The following is a 19,066-nucleotide window of genomic DNA, read 5'->3' on the forward strand; positions in this document are numbered from 1 at the left end:
ATAGTTTAATAAAGTAATAATAATTTATAAATAAATAAAAATGATTATACCTTGAAAAGCTTGTCCAATACAACCCGACTTTCAGGCATGTTGAGTGCAACGAGTTTTTGAGGATGAAAATTGGATGGTAAGGAAGATAAAGGAAACCCTAGCCAATCAAGCACCCTGAATCCATTGGGAAGATATTCAAGACCTCTACAGATATCTACATTACCAACCCTTAGAAACTTGAGATTTTTCATCTTTTCAAAACATTTAGCTTCTAGTTGCAACTTTATTGGTTCAGGCAAGACTAGCATCATGCCTCAAATGTTGTCTGGTCCCTAATTGGACAAAACATTTAGTGAATTACATCATATAAAAGAATTCACTAAAAATATAATAAATATTCAATTTTATCCTTGTTGACAGACTTGAATTTTCTTCCATAACTAAAAAAAAAAATTATATCAAGGAAAAAACCAAAAATAAAAAATCATTAACTTTTCCCTATGAAGAAAAGGGAAAAGGTGAATGAGACCAAGTTGTACCTTATTTTCCGTTAGTACTTCAAAAGCATCTCATAATCCCATAGTCTACTACGTAGTTCGGGTTTTTGTGGTGATTCTTATCAGACAATCTCTCTACCCATTTACTGTAGCAAGTCATGTATCCATAATTTGTTAAATCGATCAACAGTTATGAGACACTTATCAATAAGTTTTTGAATACTAATAATTGGGTATAGATTGCAAGAATTTAGTATATCCACAACATAATCCTTGAAAAGACCCTTGAAGAAACATGGAAGATCAAGAAAAATATTTTGTTCTGTTTCATTCAATCCTTGATAACTTACTTGGAGTACTTTTTGAATATCTTTGTTAGGAATCCTTTCATACTTATCTAATTCACTTTTCCATGCCATTTCTCTTCTTTCGTGCAAATTGGCACCAATTATTGATAGAGATAATAGAATGCCCTTGGCATAACATATGACTTGATTAGTAAGTTCTGAATAATCATCCTTAGGTTCGCTTTTTTGAAAGGCATGCATACTAAATAGTTCAAGAGCTTCATGATCACCTAATTTCTTAACCATGTAAGTTGAATGACATATCCTTAAAGTATGTAACAACTATTTATTTCTTGTTGTTATAATGATTCGACTTCCAGAAGCAAACCAATCACATCCTCCAATCAATCTTTCTATTTGGTCTGATTTATCCACAACATCAAGAATTAAAAGAATTCTTTTATTGCGAAGTAGGTTCTCTATCGCAATGGTTCCTTTCGATTCACTGCACACCTTCAGTTATCTATTCTCTAGGGTCTCACAAAGAAGTATCTCTTGTAGTTGTATAATGCCATCAAATGTCCCTAGCTTGTCTCTAACATTTTCCAAAAAGTAGCTTCTTTTGAAACAATAAAAAAATTTGTTATAAACAGCTTTTACAATGGTTGTTTTACCCATTCCACCAGGGCCACACATACCTAACATACAAACATCATTTGACCCAATATCTAATTGCAATATTATGGTCTCTACGCAAGAATTTATTCCAACTGGATATTTAGCAACAAATAATGGCATTCGATTTAATTTAGAATTTGAGATCTCTTCAACAATTACTTGGATAAATTCAAATTCAGTACAGCTGTCATTCACAAAGCATACAAGACATGTAAATAGTTAGACTATAAAATTGAAATATGAACTTGAACTAAATTCAAGACGTTTAGTTTGAGCATTACAACTAAAGTTTTTTTTTTTTTTTTTCAAAGCAAGCCTAATGTAATTTATGATCTAAGAACTATAATTTGATTAGGATTTTTTCTAATTATTGTTTTCTAGGAAACTAATTTTAGGTTTTTGTGAAGAAATTGCATGGATAATCTAGTTAGATGAGGGGCACAAACTTATTGAATCCCCACTTAATTCTTGAACAAAATCATTAAGAATCTCTTCTAAAATAATTTTAAACCACATGTTAGAGAAACTCCTAATTATTTGGTAAGATAATCTAATATTTTGTTATCTTATTTTTACTATTGACCGATAGATAATTTCCTTAGTAGAAAATATGACCAAAAAAATCCATAGTAGTCACTAAATATAGGAACGTACTCATGCTTATTAGAACTTTTTTTTTTTAATATTTTGTTATCTCATTAGAACTTTTTTTTTTTAATCAAAAAAACCATTAGAACTTGTAAGAGCATAAACTTGTTAGGTGCATAAAAGTAGTCATCTATATATATATATATATATATATATAACCGAAGCTTTTGAAACTTCCACATTTTTCCACGTTCAGCATTTAATTAATTAATTAATTTTTTCTATTTTTTAAATTTCGATTTTTTTTCCCAATCTTTTATGTGACTGATGACTCTCTCTAACCTATATGCATTCTTAAAACCCAAAACCCTAACCGTTGAGCTCTCTCTCTCTCTCTCTCTCCGCTTTATCTTGGGTCCTACCGTTTCCCCTTTCTCTCTTTATACCTCAAACCTCTCCCTTACAAGCCATCCCCATTCACTCATTCGCTCTTGCTTTGCTCGCTCTTCGCCGATTTCAGCGTATTTTCAGGTAATCTATACAATTTGACGTTGGATCTGAAATTTTCTGCTTTTTTTCATTAAAAAATATACAAATTGCATCAAATGGTTGAATTAGAACTTTGTTTCAGAAAATTAGGGTTCGTTTTCTTCTTCTTCTATTTCTTATTTTTTGAGATTTTTGATCAAAATCGCATAAAGCTGATTTTTTTTTTTTTATTTGAGTAAAATCACTATGGATTTTCAGTGGACTAGAAATTTAACTAGGGTTTTGTAAATTTTGTTCAGTTACTAATCTGCTTGATTTTGATTTGATCATTTTTTTTTTGTTGGATTTTTTTTGATGAAACGTTTGGTCTTCACTACTCATTTGATCTGTTGAGTTGATTTTGATTTTGAGTCCATTTGATCTGTATGTATATTTATGTTCTGTTTGTGTGTATGTATGTATTTAAGTTTCGCTAAAATTAATGCTATGTGTTTCATATTGTTCTGTCGGTTTTGTATTCTGTGACTAGGTTTCTGTGTTTGTGTGGTTGGCTTAAATGTTTTGCTTAATGAAAATTTTTTTTCCCGATCTTTTATGCGACTGATGACTCTCTCTAACCTATATGCATTCTTAAAACCCAAAACCCTAACCTTTAAGCGCTCTCTCTCTCTCTCTCTCTCTCTCTCTCTCTCCCCCCCCCCCCCCCCGCTTTGTCTTGGGTCCTGTCGTTTCCCCTTTCTCTCTTTATACCTCAAACCTCTCCCTTACAAGCCATCGCCATTCACTCATTCGCTCTTGCTTTGCTTGCTCTTCGCCGATTTCAGTGTATTTTCAGGTAATCTATACAATTTCACGTTGGATTTGAAATTTTCTGCTTTTTTTCATTAAAAAATATACAGATTACATCAGATGGTTGAATTAGAACTTTGTTTCAGAAAAATTAGGGTTCGTTTTCTTCTTCTTCTATTTCTTATTTTTTGAGATTTTCAATCAAAATCACATAAAGCTGATTTTTTTTTTTTTTATTTGAGTAAAATCACTATGGATTTTCAGTGGACTAGAAATTTAACTAGGGTTTTGTAAATTTTGTTCAGTTACTGATCTGCTTGATTTTGATTTGATCTTTTTTTTTTTTGTTGGATTTTTTTCAATGAAATGTTTGGTCTTCACTACTCATTTTATCTGTTGAGTTGATTTTGCTTTTGAGTCCGTTTGATCTATATGTATATTTATGTTCTGTTTGTGTGTATGTATGTATTTAAGTTTCGCTGAAATTAATGCTATGTGTTTCATATTGTTCTGTCGGTTTTGTATTCTATGACTAGGTTTCTGTGTTTGTGTGGTTGGCTTCAATGTTTTGCTTAATGAAATGATTCGGGACATGATATTTTCTGAACTCTGTTTTTAGTTTTTAACTGCTTTGATTTAAAGCTTTGAGAACTTCTTATTTGTTCACTTGATTTTGGTTTACTTTTATGCCAAAATGAGTTGTGCTTAGAAAAGATGTACATTCTTTTGGGGAAACAGAGATTCTAATGTAAAGTTCACATCGTAAATTTTTATTTTAGTCTACCACCAATAGTATTTAAGTTTTTAGAAGTAGAAGTTATGCCAAAATGCTCAAGTTTTTTAATGTCAGAGCTCAAGCTCCAGGTTTGTAGTTTTATGATGTTTTCATCACCATAGAGTATCCAGGGTGTAGTGAGCCAACTCTATTTCCCTTTGAATTATCAAAAAAAAAAACTCATTTCCCTTTGATTTGTATTCTTTGAAATGGAAGTGTATACATCTTTTAATTTTTCCTCTCTTTTCCCTTTCTAATAAAATTATTTACTTAAAAAAAAACACTAACTTATAATTTGATATAAAAAATTATTTGCTAAGATGTAGAAGAATGGTAATAATTTGAAATACTTTAGGGGAACTCTCAAACTTGACCACAGGGTAGGGTGTTTCTAAATAATGTCAATGGAAAAACCAATGTGGATTCTCTTTGAAAAAAATAGAAATAAATTCATATGGTGTGTAATTGTATGGAACTTGCTATTTAAGTGAGTCTCTATTTTAATTTGTTTTAATAGTTGGGAGTTAAATTCAGTTTCAATTTATTATTATTATTATTTATTTGATTGAAAAGGTAGAAATTGTATTACTATCAAAAAGAAAGTTTGAAAAGTATAACATGGGAATGATCCAAGTTAACGCAATGGCTTAGGTTCCAGGAAAAAAAATATATATACAGGGAAATAGATAGTATGACCATGTCAACCAGTGGTTAGATGAACTCCAATATACATACATTTATATATTTCGTTTATATTCATATTTTTGATTGAAAGGTGAATCTCAAGTTTGTGTTTTCCTATCAAATTGAGATAGATGTCTACTTCTATAGTACTTTCCACTCTTCTGACAATGGGCTCTTCCTCCTCATATAAATGGATAATGAGTAGGCAATTTTTACATTTGAGTATAATACGATTGGACACTTACACTATTGCACATTCTGAGTCTTATAGAAATTCTTACTCTCCCATCCCATATTCCAATTTTACTGTTATTTATTTTTTTATTAAATTGTTTGTCTTTCTTACAAATAAACAATATTGGATATGATATTGATAGTTTGCTATTTCAGTAAAGCACTGATTCATAGCTTTCATATATATGAATGCATGCTAATTATTGGATTAAATCTTAAATAATTGTTGGTGCATTTGTGTCACTTGGATTGAAGGTTCAGAAAAGTACATTTTTGAGGTATGACTTCTTTGGGTGTATATTTTAAATTTTTGAGAAGATAATCATATTGACAGATTAATAAGAATATATTAGTAAGTGCATTTTTCCATAGAGGATGTATTATGTATATTGGAAGCTTCAAGGAGGCTGAAAATTATTATAAATGAATCATTACAATTCCATTAGTCAATTTGTGTTTACAAATCAATACATTTTTCAGGTGTTTGAGAAAATTATGATCTATGTTCAATTGAGATGAAGATTACGAATAAATTGACCATTCCATTTTAGAAATTGGGCCAACATGTATTTGCTTTTGATAATACTCTCTCATTCTTTGCAGGTTTTTGTTGTTTGTTGAGAAACCTCCCCCTTTGCAGTTGGTTGACCAATCATTAATTCTATTAATGATGGATTTAGAATGTTAGGTTAGTTGGGTGATAACATGGTTTTAGGTTGCAAAAGTATCTAACAATGATTTATCATATATATTTTGAATTTGAAGTATTACAATTGCTACAAATGCTTAGTCACATAAAAATATTAATAGAGAAAGACAAGGATATGTAGTATGTTATTCAACTGAAGATATGGTTGATAGAGTGAATCAAGGCAAGTTATTCTTTTTGGCAAATTGTCACTTGAGCCAAAAGCAATCTCTAAATTGAGTTCTATTTGCAATATTGTACTTTATGTATATACTAATGTTTCTCCTGTAATTTTCAATTCCAATTTAGTAAAAATTAATTTGCTAATATCTCTTATACAGGTTCTCTTAAATGCTAAGCCACCATGTTCATTCTTGATTTCCTCTTATGTGACTCCTATGAATTGTTGTGCTAGAGAGAAATCATGGTCTAGTCCCAATACTTTGTGATCATGGTTCAGTGTCTCAAAAGTTTTTATTTTTTATTTTTTGAATTTATCATTAATATATTATAAATTGAAATTTTTCATAATTGTTCTTCTTTTCCTTCTTTTTATTATTATTTTTTTTCTATAAACAAAATGCAAGTATATTTTCAGTTATTGAATAATTAATGTTCTGTTGTAGGTTATTGAATTATTTCTGTCTCATATTATCAATGTAAGCTGTTTTCAAAGTTTTAACAAAAAACAATCTTCTCAATATTTGCATCCCTTAGTGAGGATGGGGCAAGTTGCTAATTGTGATTTAATTTGCATCCCTTAGAATTTCCTACAGATAACCATTTGAAAAGCTATTTTTCTACATTGTTATTCTAATCTATATTTTAAAATTTTACTTTTTATAGTTACATATAGTCAATCAGGAGAAGGACCTATATCTTCAATCTCTTTTTACCATTCTATGGTCCTTATAGAACCATAGAAATCAAGTGGTTCATGATGGGAAGACCCCAAATATGATAAATGTTGTTCTCACTCACTACCAAATCTCTTTTATGCAGATACCAGGAGGCCTTTAGAAATGGACAATCCTAATATCAAGATCACAGCATACCAACTCATAAAGATGTCTCCAATAGGAATTGGCAACTCATTATCAAAGTAGTTTGCTGAAGGAAAAGGAAATTGAAAGAGAGTGGCCATGCATATGAAGCAAAGGACTTGAAGGGAGATCTAATATTAGTGGGGGAGCCTAGCAGTCTATCAACATCTTACCCAACAGCATTTCAGGATGCAATCGTGGAGGTTGCAATAAAAGCTAGAGACCTTGGATTTAGACTAATTTTGTTTGTAAGCAATTGCAAAAGGATTGAACAGGTTTGCAATGGAAGAAGTTAACCAAGATTGCAGGAACAACCTATGATGACAATCTTGCATTTCTTAACTTAATAAGGTTTAACTTTTCACACCATTTTTGTACCAAAAACTATCATATGTAATGTGTTAGAAGTAGCTTCAATTCTCTAGCTCTTCATTATTCGACCCAATTATTGTTGGATCTCTCCAAATCTTATGTTATATAACTTGTGTCCTGTAACTGTTTTCTATGGTATCAAAAAAAAAAAAAAAAAAAGGAAAAAAAAAAAAAAGAGCTACATATAGTTTTCAACTATGTTAATTAGAACTATTTATAATTTAATAAAGGGATCCAAAACAAAATAAATTTTGAACAAATTAGGATTGAGGTTATGTAAAAAAATTCTAACTAAATTAGGTAAGCTATTTTTTTACAAATAGTCCAATTTCATTTTTTATTTATTCATACTTATTAACCATCAATTATCTATAATTATATATTTTCACAACTAGCCCGTGCATTGCACGGGTAAGCAACTAGTTAAATACAGGAACATACTCATGCTTATAATGCCAACTGGATATATTGGCAGCTTCATGTAAAGCTTCCCTCCAACTTTGCACCTTCTTGTTATCCTTTAATTTTTCTTCATGTTTCGATAATGCATCTCCAAACTTTCCTTTTTGATTACGAACTTCCGATGGATCTATGTTGTAAAAAACCGGTCACACTAATTGGTCATTCTTCTTACACTCAACAATCTTGGCAAGTTCATCCAAGCATCATGTGAAGGATGCATAGTTTTCAGAGAATACAATTATCAAAATCCTCGAACTTTCAACGATTTTGATAAGTCCCGTAGAAATTTCTTCTCCCCTTTGAAGGTTATCATCAATAAAGGTGTTAATACCCTATTGACTCAAAGCATTATACAAATGGCCTATAAAACCAAGACGAGTATCTTCACCTCTGAAACATAAGAAGATATCAAAGTTCTTGGGTTGATGGGTGAAGGAGGAGATGAGGCTTGAGTGACAAGAGCCATGAAGATTTAGGTGCAAATGGTTGAGAACAGCAAAAAAAGAAAGATATTGATGAAATGGGATTTGGAAGAGACCCTAGGGCTTGTTTGGATTGAGGAAGGAAAGAGGAGGAGTGGAGGGGAGTAGACTAGAGTAGAATTGACTAAAAATTGTCTAATTTTGGGCCAAATCTACTCTACTCCCCCTCATTCCCCCTCAATCCAAATGGATCATAAGGAGTCTTCAGTTGTTTGGGTGAGGAAAGTCAATACACAAGTTACACCTGGACACGCATGTCAACTTCAATAAAAGAGGATGGATTGGATATACAGTTTATAAACTAATATAGATAGCAATTTCCTAGTAGTTTGTGTGAATGAAAAAGCAACTAAATATTTTTTTTCCTTTTTCCTTTTTTCTTTTCACATTGCGGGATCTTGGATGTTTAGGTATAAAACCAATAAAATTTTTTTTTAAAAAAAATCTGTAAAATATTTTAAGAAATTTCCTCACGCTTAACCTAGGGCCCTTTTAGACTAACTAATTCAACCTTATGGTGAATGATGTTTTGAGAATAACAAAAAAATTTTGATTAGTAAGTACAATGAAGGGAACGGGGTTGCCACCCCAACTGATGTTTTGATATGTTATATTAATAATAATATTTCTTTTTAAATAGATAATTAATAATTTTTTCCCACTAAGACAAGAAAAGATTTGACTTTTGAGATTTGATCATCTTCTACACAAAAAACTAATTGTTGTCTTAATATAATAACAGAAATCAATCATTATTGAAACTCTTTTTAAAAAATAAAAAAACGATAAAAAAGTTTATACACATTATTTATTTATTTTGTTTGATTAATATATATTTTTATCAAATTCTTATCACCTTGAAGAGCATAAGATAGCAGAGGATGAAGTCATTTCTTGTGATGAAGACTGTTAAGAATGTAAAGTGAGAGAGAAAGACTAAATAGTCTGTGTATTGATGTGTATCTAATAATGTACAATAGAGAGCCTTATATAGGCTAGATATGTGTGCAGTACAAGTAAAAGGAGTAAACTACATCCCCCCTCAAACTCGAGGTGGCAAGGAGGAAGCCAACTGGAGTTTGGATATAAGATCTCGAAAGACGACTAGGTGGGTGAGTCTTGGTAAAGAGATCAGCAGGCTGGTCAGCAGAGGAGATGGAGAATAACTTGAGATTTCCTTTCTTAAGATGCTGGAGAGTGATGTGGCAGTCGATCTCAATATGCTTAGTGCGTTCATGGAAGACATCATTATGAGCAATGTAGATAGCACTACGATTGTCACAATAAAGAGGAGTGGCAATGGGCTGTGGAGCATCCATGTCAGCCAAGAGCCAGCGAAGCCAAACAAGCTCACAAGTGGTGTCGGCAAGGGCACGATACTCAGCCTCAATACTAGAACGGGAAACACATCCTGCTTCTTGCTGCGCCACGAGACCAGAGAAGTACCTAACAGGAAACAGAAACCTGTGATAAAGTATCGATCAGTCGGATCACCTGCCCAGTCAGCATCTGAATAAGCATGAAGCTCGAGAGAAGATCGAGAGGAGTAATGCAGACCATGATAAAGTGTGCCTTTGACATATCGGAGAATCCGAAGAACAGCAGCATAGTGGACAGAACGAGGTGCATCCATGAACTTACTAACCATACCCACGGCATGTGAAATATCCGAACGAGTAACAGTGAGATAGATCAAACTGCCAACCAACTGACGATAGCGAGTAGCATCGGATATAGGTTCACCATCCAAGGATGTGAGCTTTGCATTGTATTCCAAAGGAGTGGAAACAGTCTTGTTATCAGTGACACCGGCTTTGGAGAGAAGATCAGAAGCATATTTAGCCTGGGAAAGATAGTATCCATCAGAGGATGAGGTAACCTCAAGCCCAAGAAAATAGCTGAGAGTGCCCAGATCTTTCATCTCAAAATGCTGACTAAGGAAGTTCTGAAGAGAGCGGATACCTGCAGAATCATCTCCAATAATAATCATATCATCAACATAAAGAAGAATAAGAGTGATACCAGCAAAGGATCTTCGAACAAAGAAAGCAGTGTCATGAGGACTCGAAGTGAAACCCTGCTGAGCAACAACTGAGCTAAACTTTTCAAACCAAGCTCGAGGAGCCTACTTGAGGCCATAAAGAGCACGGCGAAGGTGGCAAACTTGATTGCCTAAGTGTGGATAGCCAGGGAGTGGTTGCATGTACACTTCTTCATGGAGGTCTCCATTGAGGAAAGCATTCTTCACATCCATTTGATAAAGAGGCCAACGGCAAACAGCAGCCACAGCAATGAGACATCTAACAGATGTAAGACGAGCAACAGGAGCAAATGTTTCCTCATAGTCAATACCATACTCCTGAGTAAAGCCCTTGGCAACTAGGCGAGCCTTGTATCGTTCAACAGATCCATCAGCCTTGGTCTTGATCTTGTAAACCCACCTACAACCTACTACAGACTGACTAGGAGGCAAATCAACCATATCCCAAGTGTGATTCTTATGAAGGGCATCTAGTTCTTCATTCATAGCTTGCTGCCAAAGAGGGTCAGTATGAGTCTCACGATAGGTGTGAGGTTCATAGAGAGTGGCAAGAGCAAAAGAGCAATGATAATCAGTGAGATAAGGGGGAGGAATGCTTACCCGAGTGGAACGACGAAGGTCAGGACCAATAGGAGACTTAGGAGAGGGTGGTGCCACAGGATCCAAGACAGGCGGGTCATATGCCGGAGACAGAACCAGAGATGAGTCGTCTGGAGAGGCAGTCGATACTGAAGAATCCTCCACAAGTTCAGGATAGAGAGGGAGGAAAAGATCAGTAAAAATGGGAGACTCTGAGGAAGAAGATGTAGGAAACTGCTGAAGACTCGTGAAAGGACGATGTTCCCAAAACTCAACATGACGGGAGACACGAAGGTGATGAGAAATGGGATCATAGCAGCGAAACCCTTTTTGAGACACACCATAACCAAGGAAACAACAGAGACGAGTACGAGGTTGGAGCTTTGTTCGTTCATGAGGAGGAAGAGAGACAAAGCAAGCACAACCAAAAACCCGAAGAGAGGAGTAGTCAGGAGTTTGACCATAGAGAAGCTCAAATGGTGATTTGTTGTGTGTAGTTGGTGAAGGAATACGATTAATAGTGTGCACAGCAGTGAGTGCGACCTCACCCCAAAATCGCTCAGGAAGAGAGGCAGAAATGAGAAGGGTGCGGACAACATCAAGAATGTGACGATGTTTTCGTTCTACACAACCATTTTGTTGAGAGGTGCAAGGACAAGACCGCTGAGGAAGAGTACCATGTCTGTCTAAAAAGGATAGGAAAAATTTATCATTATATTCTTGAGCATTATCTGATCGAAAGACTTTAATGGTGCGATTGAACTGTATTTCAATCATTTTATGAAATGTTTGGTAAATAGACACAAGTTCAGACCTATGGTGAAGCAGATAAATCCAAGTATACCGAGAAAAATCATCCACAAATATGACAAAGTATTTAGATCCCCCCTCAGTGGGAACAGGTGCAGGACCCCAAATATCAGAATGTATAAGATCAAAAGGGGCAGAAGAAAAGGAGTCACTTTTATTAAATGGTAATTTTGTTTGTTTGCCAAAATGACAGGAAGTACAATCAAATTTTGAAAACTGAACTGAACCTAAATGACCTTGAGAAGCTAACAATTGAAGACGAGATAAGGATGGATGACGAAGACGAGCATGCCATAGATCAGGTGAGGAGGTGGCAGTGGTAGCAGCTGCAGAAACAACTTGTGAAGGAATCTTCAAGTCATGAATCTCAAACATGCGACCAACCTTACGGCCTGTCCCAAGCACTTGACCCGTTCGGGGATCCTGCACATCCACACCATGATTAGTAAATAGAAGATCTACGCCTAATTCGCAAAGTTGACCAACAAAAAGCAAATTGAGGGATAACTTTGGAATATGAAAAGTGTCACTAAGGGATAAACAAGGAGAAGAGATTGTTCCTTTATGACTAACAGGCATAGGAGTTCCATCAGCAGTGTAAATGGTGATTGGATGTTCTAAGGGTACCTTATCAGAAAATTGGGATTCATCAGGAGTCATATGGTTACAACATACAGTATCGAAAAACCAAGGTTGTTTACCTGAGGTGACAAAAAGGGCAGTGGAAGTGCAGGATAAAACCTGTTGAACAACTGCCTCAATATCAGCCATAGTAAGTGAGGAAGCCAAAGATGGACCTGTAGGAACCGATGGATCTGAAGGACATACAGCAGCTGCCTGAGGAAGAGAAGCTTTATTCTGCTCTTGCACAAATTTCTGTAGCTTACGACAAACAGAGATGTCATGGCCTTTGGCACAGCAAAACTTGCAGTGAGCACCTTTGGAAGACTGAGAGGTGAGACGCCCGGAGTTTATTCGCGGAGGAGCAGTGAATGCAACAATGGGAGGCTGTGGTGAGGGTGTAGCCAAGACATGATCAGATGATGTCATGTGATAAGTAGGCCGACGATTCTCCTCAGAAATGAGCTCCTTTACTGCAGCATCAAGAGGAGTAGGAGACCGGCTAAGTAGAGAAGCCCTAGTAGGCTCAAAATCCTCACGTAAACCCATCATGAAGTGCATAAATCTACGACGATCCCGATATTTGACAAAGAGCTCAATGTCCTTAGAACACACCAGTGGAGGATCTGCAGCAGAGAATTGTTCCCACATAGTAGAAGTCTGAGAATAAAACTTAGAAATAGACTGACCTGTCTCTTGGCGCATTTGATAAAGCTTTGATTCAATGTGAAACTCCAAGCTTGAATCATTAGTGCAGTTATAACGATCGGCCAAAAATTTCCAAGCAGCCTCAGCAGTTTCAAAACGAGGAAGAAGATTATGAATGGAGGGAATAGAGGTATTGATAAACCAAGATAAGATCTTACTCTGAATACTCTCCCATTCTTCTAGATGTTCTTCATAATCATCTGTTGTAACAACAGTCTTGGAAGACTCTTCAGCAGCTGTGGCTTTGGACTTAGGGTTTGGTACTGGCTTAGGAATTGAACCAGTCACATATCTCCACAGTTTACGACCCTTGAGAAAGACAGTCATATTCTGAGACCATGCATGATAGCTAGTAGGACCATCCAACATGATGGTGATAGGACGTATGATATCTCGTTCACTTTGTTGAGCCATAATGAAGAAAATGACCAAAAAGTGAGATTTAGATACCTCAAATGCAGAAACGGAGCCCAAAATCAGAATCTACGCGAAAAACTGAGCAAGACAGGTCCTGTTGAAAAATTTTGACTTGGTCAACGGTCAACGGTCAAAGTCAACGATCAAGTCAAAGTCAACGGTCAAGTCTGGTCTAGTCAACGGATGATGTGTGCTGACGTGGCAGGGTGACGTCACACTAGGGCTGACGTGGCAGTTCGTGAAACAAAGCTGGCGCATGTGAGCGCGTGTGGCGCGTGGAGGACGTCTGTTCTAGCGCGTGGGGCGCGTGAATGAGAGTGACGGCGCGTGGCGGCGCGTGGACCGCATGCTCGTGAGGCAGAAACTTCAGGCAGCGCGTGGAGGTGCGTATGAAGGGTTTTCTGGCCGTTCTTGGTTGGGTTTTTCTCGAGATTGTCTGTTTTGTCACTTAATGCCTTTGCTTTGACAGTTGGATGAGCAGAACAATGAGATCCGAGAGTTGCGGGGACTGTGGGCGTGACGGCGGTGGCTCGCTTCTGTCAGTGGCTACTGGATGAAGGCGAGGGCAGCGGAAGAACGCCGAAGATGTCCACAGGAACCAGAAAGTCAGAGGATTGGCTCTGATACCATGTTAAGAATGTAAAGTGAAAGAGAAAGACTGAATAGTCTGTGTATTGATGTGTATCTAATAATGTACAATAGAGAGTCTTATATAGGCTAGATATGTGTGCAGTACAAGTAAAAGGAGTAAACTACAAGTACAGTATACTGGGCTAAGCCCAATGGGCTAAACTAGTCTAAACTATACACTAACAAAGACGAAGAACCTTCAGATGCTCTCAAACTTGCAAAAGGCAAGATGAAAACGGTGTCGTAGTGAGAAGAAGCCATACACACCATATCACTAAAACTCAAAACACTGTCGTTTTACCTTAGGTTGTTTATGACTAAATGCAAAACGCAGTGTTTGGTTAAGTCAGTTATTTAGGCCTAAATGCAGTTATATTCACACTGATTAGTGGTGGTTAATCTGTTATAACAAGCTCCATGATTTACGCTTTCTCTCTTTCTCTCTCTGATTAGGTATATAAGCTTAGCATAGCTCAGTGATGTAGTGTGCGGGTTATATTGCAGAAATACTAGAACTTTCTTTTCTGGTTTTTCCTCTCAATCAATTTCTCTCTGCTTTCTTTGTTTCTTTGTTCGCACCTCACTCAGTGAAACACTCGCCAAATAGAACTACTCTATTTCATTGAATGAGATAATAAAATGAGAGAGTAAATGTACAGTCAATACTCAATAAGTTACACCTCTGCTCTATATATAGAGTAGAATAAGAAAGAAAAGGGAAAAAATGAAGTAGGGGAAGAAAATAGCTGCAACAGAAAAAAAAGCAACTCAACCTCTACACAGACAACGATAAATAATCAAACTTCATCTATATATATATATAAAACCGAAGCCTCTGCTCTCTCCACAATTTTCCACATCAGCATTTTTTATTTTTATTTTTTAATAAAAAAATAATTAATAAACTATTAATTAATTATCTAAGAGTGGGCCGTAGTTTCAAGTTGATCAGGACACAATACCGTAGCTTCATGTTGATCAGGACACAATATGAGACTTGATTTTAATAAAAAAAATAATTAATAAACAATTAATTAATTATCTAATAGTGGGCCGTAGCTTCAAGTTGATCAGGACACAATAACGTAGCTTCATGTTGATCAGGACACAATATGAGACTTGATTTCAGCATTTTTTTTTTAATAAAAAAAATAATTAATAAACTATTAATTAATTATCTAAGAGTGGGCCGTAGCTAAGAGTGGGCCGTAGCTTCAAGTTGATCAGGACACAATACCGTAGCTTCATGTTGATCAGGACACAATATGAGACTTGATTTTAAAATTAATAAACTAATTAAAAAACCTGTCTTTCTTCCCCAAAGGCAAACCCGATAGAACTCCTGAAACAAACCTAATTAAAAAACCTCTCTTTCTTCCCCAAAAGCAAACCCATTAAAACTCCTTAAACAAACCTATTTTGCTAGCAGACTAAAGAATCAACGAAGAAACAACGAATCAAGCAAAAGATTGTTATCTATCCTCTCTCAAACGCTGACCCAAGCACGACTATGGGTGTTCCTCTCTCAAACGCAGACCCAAGCTCAACCATGGGTGCCAAAGTTTTCAATCTCCGACCCGGCCGCCATATCAGATCATTCTCTCTGGGTATTTTTCAATTAACCTATGACTAATCTCTTTTCCTACTGTCTTCAATTAGGTTTTCTGTCAATTTAGGGATTTCAATTCCTAACCCTTTTTTCCTCTCTATTCTTTTTTGTTGAAGTCAGGGAAACACTAATAGAAAATCAAATTCTACAAGTTTTCTAAGAAAATATTGTGGATATGAATGGGTTTCGTAGTGGAGATAGTATTGAAGAGCCTCCCAACCCTCAAAATCTATCAACAATCCTACAGGTTTTGCTTTATCTTCAAGTTTTGCTTTATTTGCTATTTAGGTTTTTTTTAGCATATCCGATTTACCTTAGCTTAATCATCTGTTTGGTTGAATAATTATTTGGCTACCTAAAATGCCAGCTTTCTGCCTCTTCATTATAGAGAAATAGGGAATTAAAAATGTGTTGATGAAATTTTTATTTCTTGCTTTATAATTAATTCTTAATTTGGTTTTTATTCTAGAGTTGATTGTATTTTGTAGTTTATAATTTTGAATTTGGTTGGATAATTTTATTATTATTTGTGAATTTGAAATCTAAAGTAGTTGAGTATGAGGATATTTGTAAACCTGTAGTTTGGCTTTGCGTGTGGTTCTAATATATATCAAATTTCAGGAAGGGGTTACTCAGTATGTGGTTTGACCTATAAAACTTCAATGCTGCCCCATGATGGTCCTCTCAGGTTCTCACATTTTCTTATTTTGTATTTTAATTCCTTTTTCTATTTGGTTGGAGATTTGTATTTTTCTTTATTTTTTTTGTTATTATTAGTAGCCTTGGTTGGAGTTTCTTAATTCCTATAAGATAATGTTTGAAATACAAAGTATTTTGGCTGAATTATTATGTAAGCCTCCAATTAAGAAGTTGTATAACCGACTGGAAACTCAGATTCAGTTTGTTATTTTCTATTTGATTATTGAATTCCCTGTAGATTTTTTGTTTGGGGCAGGGTTGGAGTAGACTGTGTGTATCTATGGGAGTCTTTTTTATATCATTATCGGTTTATTAAGTTTAATCTAAACTGTATATGCAATATTGTGGCTCTATTTGGATTTTGAAGTTTATTTTATATCAGAAGTATTTGCCATATAAAATATTAGTAGTAAATAGTGTTAGGGTATGAAAATATCAAAACACAAGTACCGTTTTACATATAATATACCCGGCTGGCTCTGGTAATTTAGTCTTTGCACATTCGTGATATCATTATAACTACGGCGTGTAGCTCTGGACAGGTGCTTCCAATAATTGGGTTATTGGATTTAATTTTGTGAATTCTTATCTAGGTTCATGTATGGCTGCCAATGTCTGAATTCTTATTGTAATTTTTGCACGATTGGGTGTTGGTTACTTGAGATTTTAAGTTTATTTTAGGTTTCTAATTGTGATGGGAATGCCCTGTTTTAAACATATTGTCTTTCATTTCTATTTGCTGGGAAATCTAACTAAATATCCAGCACAAACTTTGTGATGTTGATGGCTGACAGATCATTATTATTCTACTGTTATAAGTATGAATATTTGATCTAAATTCAATGTGTTTCAAATCCTACTGTAGTTGCATGAGCCCTTTGTTGCATGCCATAAATGACCTACGAAAATCTTAGATTAAAATGAGAGGTAGCTAACCTAACTTCTAGCTAGCACTTCAATTCTTCAAGAGACAATGGATCCTCTGTAAATAAATTGAATCTAGAAATATTGAAGCTGTAATGTCATGTGTTCTGTGCATTGTCCATACCCTCCTTGCTTAAGAAGTGTCCAACAATTACATGTGATAGGAGGGTCCATTGATGGGCCTGAAATTAACAATCTCAATTCTCCAGTTCATCTTTTCAATTTCAACGTTGACCATTACATTTTATGCATGAATGGCCTTTTTGTGATGGTACGAAAGTGTTTAATAAGGTCAGTTTAATTGGCTCTACCAGCCCTGAGATGCAGTGCGTTTACATTGGAAGAAAGAAAGGACCACTGCATTTCAAGTTGAATGCTAAATTGTACAATGTCATATATACATCATAGTATTCATTATTGTACCATAGATATAAGTTTATATATAGATAATTGTTTTTTTTTTTAATGAATCCCGTGCATTGCAGGAGAGTATAACTTATTGTCAACAATACTATGTCTAATATCTTTATGTAATATAACAGGCTGGTGGAAAATAACCAACCAATAGTACAAATGCCAAAGCAATTCAAACCACAAGTGACAATTCAAGAAGAGATGAACATCAACAGAAGAACCATAAGTGAAATAACAAAAGTTATGTGGGACTCTGGTAATGAGGTAAGAAAAAAGAAAACCTTGAACAATAACATTGTGTCCTTAACATTGCTTTATGTAATATAGACCTGCTTTTACAAAAATTAACTATAAAATTATGAATTGATTGATATCAAATTCAATTTTTAGGAAACTATCTTTACCTGTTAGGAAAAGATTATAAACATTAAGATAGATAATTCTGGTTGGTATTTTATCTGTTGCGAAGTATGTCGTAAAAAGGTAAAATCAAGAGATGAATTTTTATGGTGCGACAATTGCAACAAAAAGGCATGCTTCTCAATCCCAAGGTACACAAATTGAAAATGTTTACTTTTTATATTAAAATACACAATAACTAATATGATATTGACATTATATATGTCATTTCTCTTATCAGGTATAGAATTCAAGAGCAATGTGCAACTTACACTAACATTTGTACTCAAGGAAAACTAAAGGACGTATTCAGTGACTACTACAAAGCAACAAAGGAAGAAAATACAAAAAACGCTTTAAAGTTGTCTTTCAATTTATTTTAAATATTGATTAAGTAGTTCTTTAAATTTGTGTTTCATACATTTTATGGATAATTGAGGATGTTAAAGATTTAATTCTTCATTTTATTTTAAACTTATGTTTGATTTCTATTTTTTATTATGTAAATTAATGTTTCATATCAAGATTAATATTTCATATCAAGGATAGGAATCTATAAAATTGGAATCCTAATGTACAAGCAAAGAGGAAGAGAAAAAGAATAGCTTACATCTTTATACACTAGCTTTCCCGTGCATCGCACGGGTTAGCGACTAGTTATAACAGAAAATTAAACTCGTTTCTTACTTTGGCGTGTATCGCATAAAGCAAAACGGCACCGTTGTGCACTTTTTTCTTTTATTCGTTAAAAGTTGACCGACGTCGTTTCATTTAAGTGAGGATATCTGGAATAAAACGATAGCGTTTTGCCGCCGCCTTTCTTCACTGAGATCGGAGTGAGAGTTGAGAATGCTGGATGATCTATCTTCAACAAGATAATGCTTATATTCACATTGTCGCATCTCACTCAGTACTACAGACCCCATCAGGCTCAATACCAAGAACACAAATGCAGTCACCATTCCCATAATCATTTCCATAAATATTGGTTGTTCTGTATCGCTAAAGTTGTTCCAACTCCAAGCCCAACAGGCATGTCAGTCAAACATTGGCTCAACCACATTATATTGAGCTATGTATAGCCTATAGTCTTTGGCACAACTATACAAATGTGTACGTGTGTGTGCACACTTGTTTACCATACTATGGCGTGCTC

The 19,066-nt window shown here is 34.9% G+C and overlaps 1 protein-coding gene and 1 long non-coding RNA gene across 2 annotated transcripts in view; one reads left to right on the forward strand and one right to left on the reverse strand.

Annotated features, from left to right (window-relative positions):
* Positions 1–19,066, reverse strand: part of LOC126717105 (disease resistance protein RUN1-like) — a 188,773-nt gene that overhangs the window by 7,900 nt on the left and 161,807 nt on the right. The gene's annotated exons all lie outside the window — the stretch shown is intronic.
* LOC126717133 (uncharacterized) lies at positions 15,163–18,384 on the forward strand. The gene is made up of 5 exons (XR_007652442.1): positions 15,163–15,472; positions 15,591–15,721; positions 16,096–16,162; positions 17,640–17,775; positions 18,152–18,384. It is a non-coding gene; the product is annotated as an uncharacterized LOC126717133 (long non-coding RNA).

The sequence above is a fragment of the Quercus robur genome, chromosome 3 (assembly GCF_932294415.1).
Source record: "Quercus robur chromosome 3, dhQueRobu3.1, whole genome shotgun sequence".
Lineage (NCBI taxonomy): Eukaryota > Viridiplantae > Streptophyta > Magnoliopsida > Fagales > Fagaceae > Quercus > Quercus robur.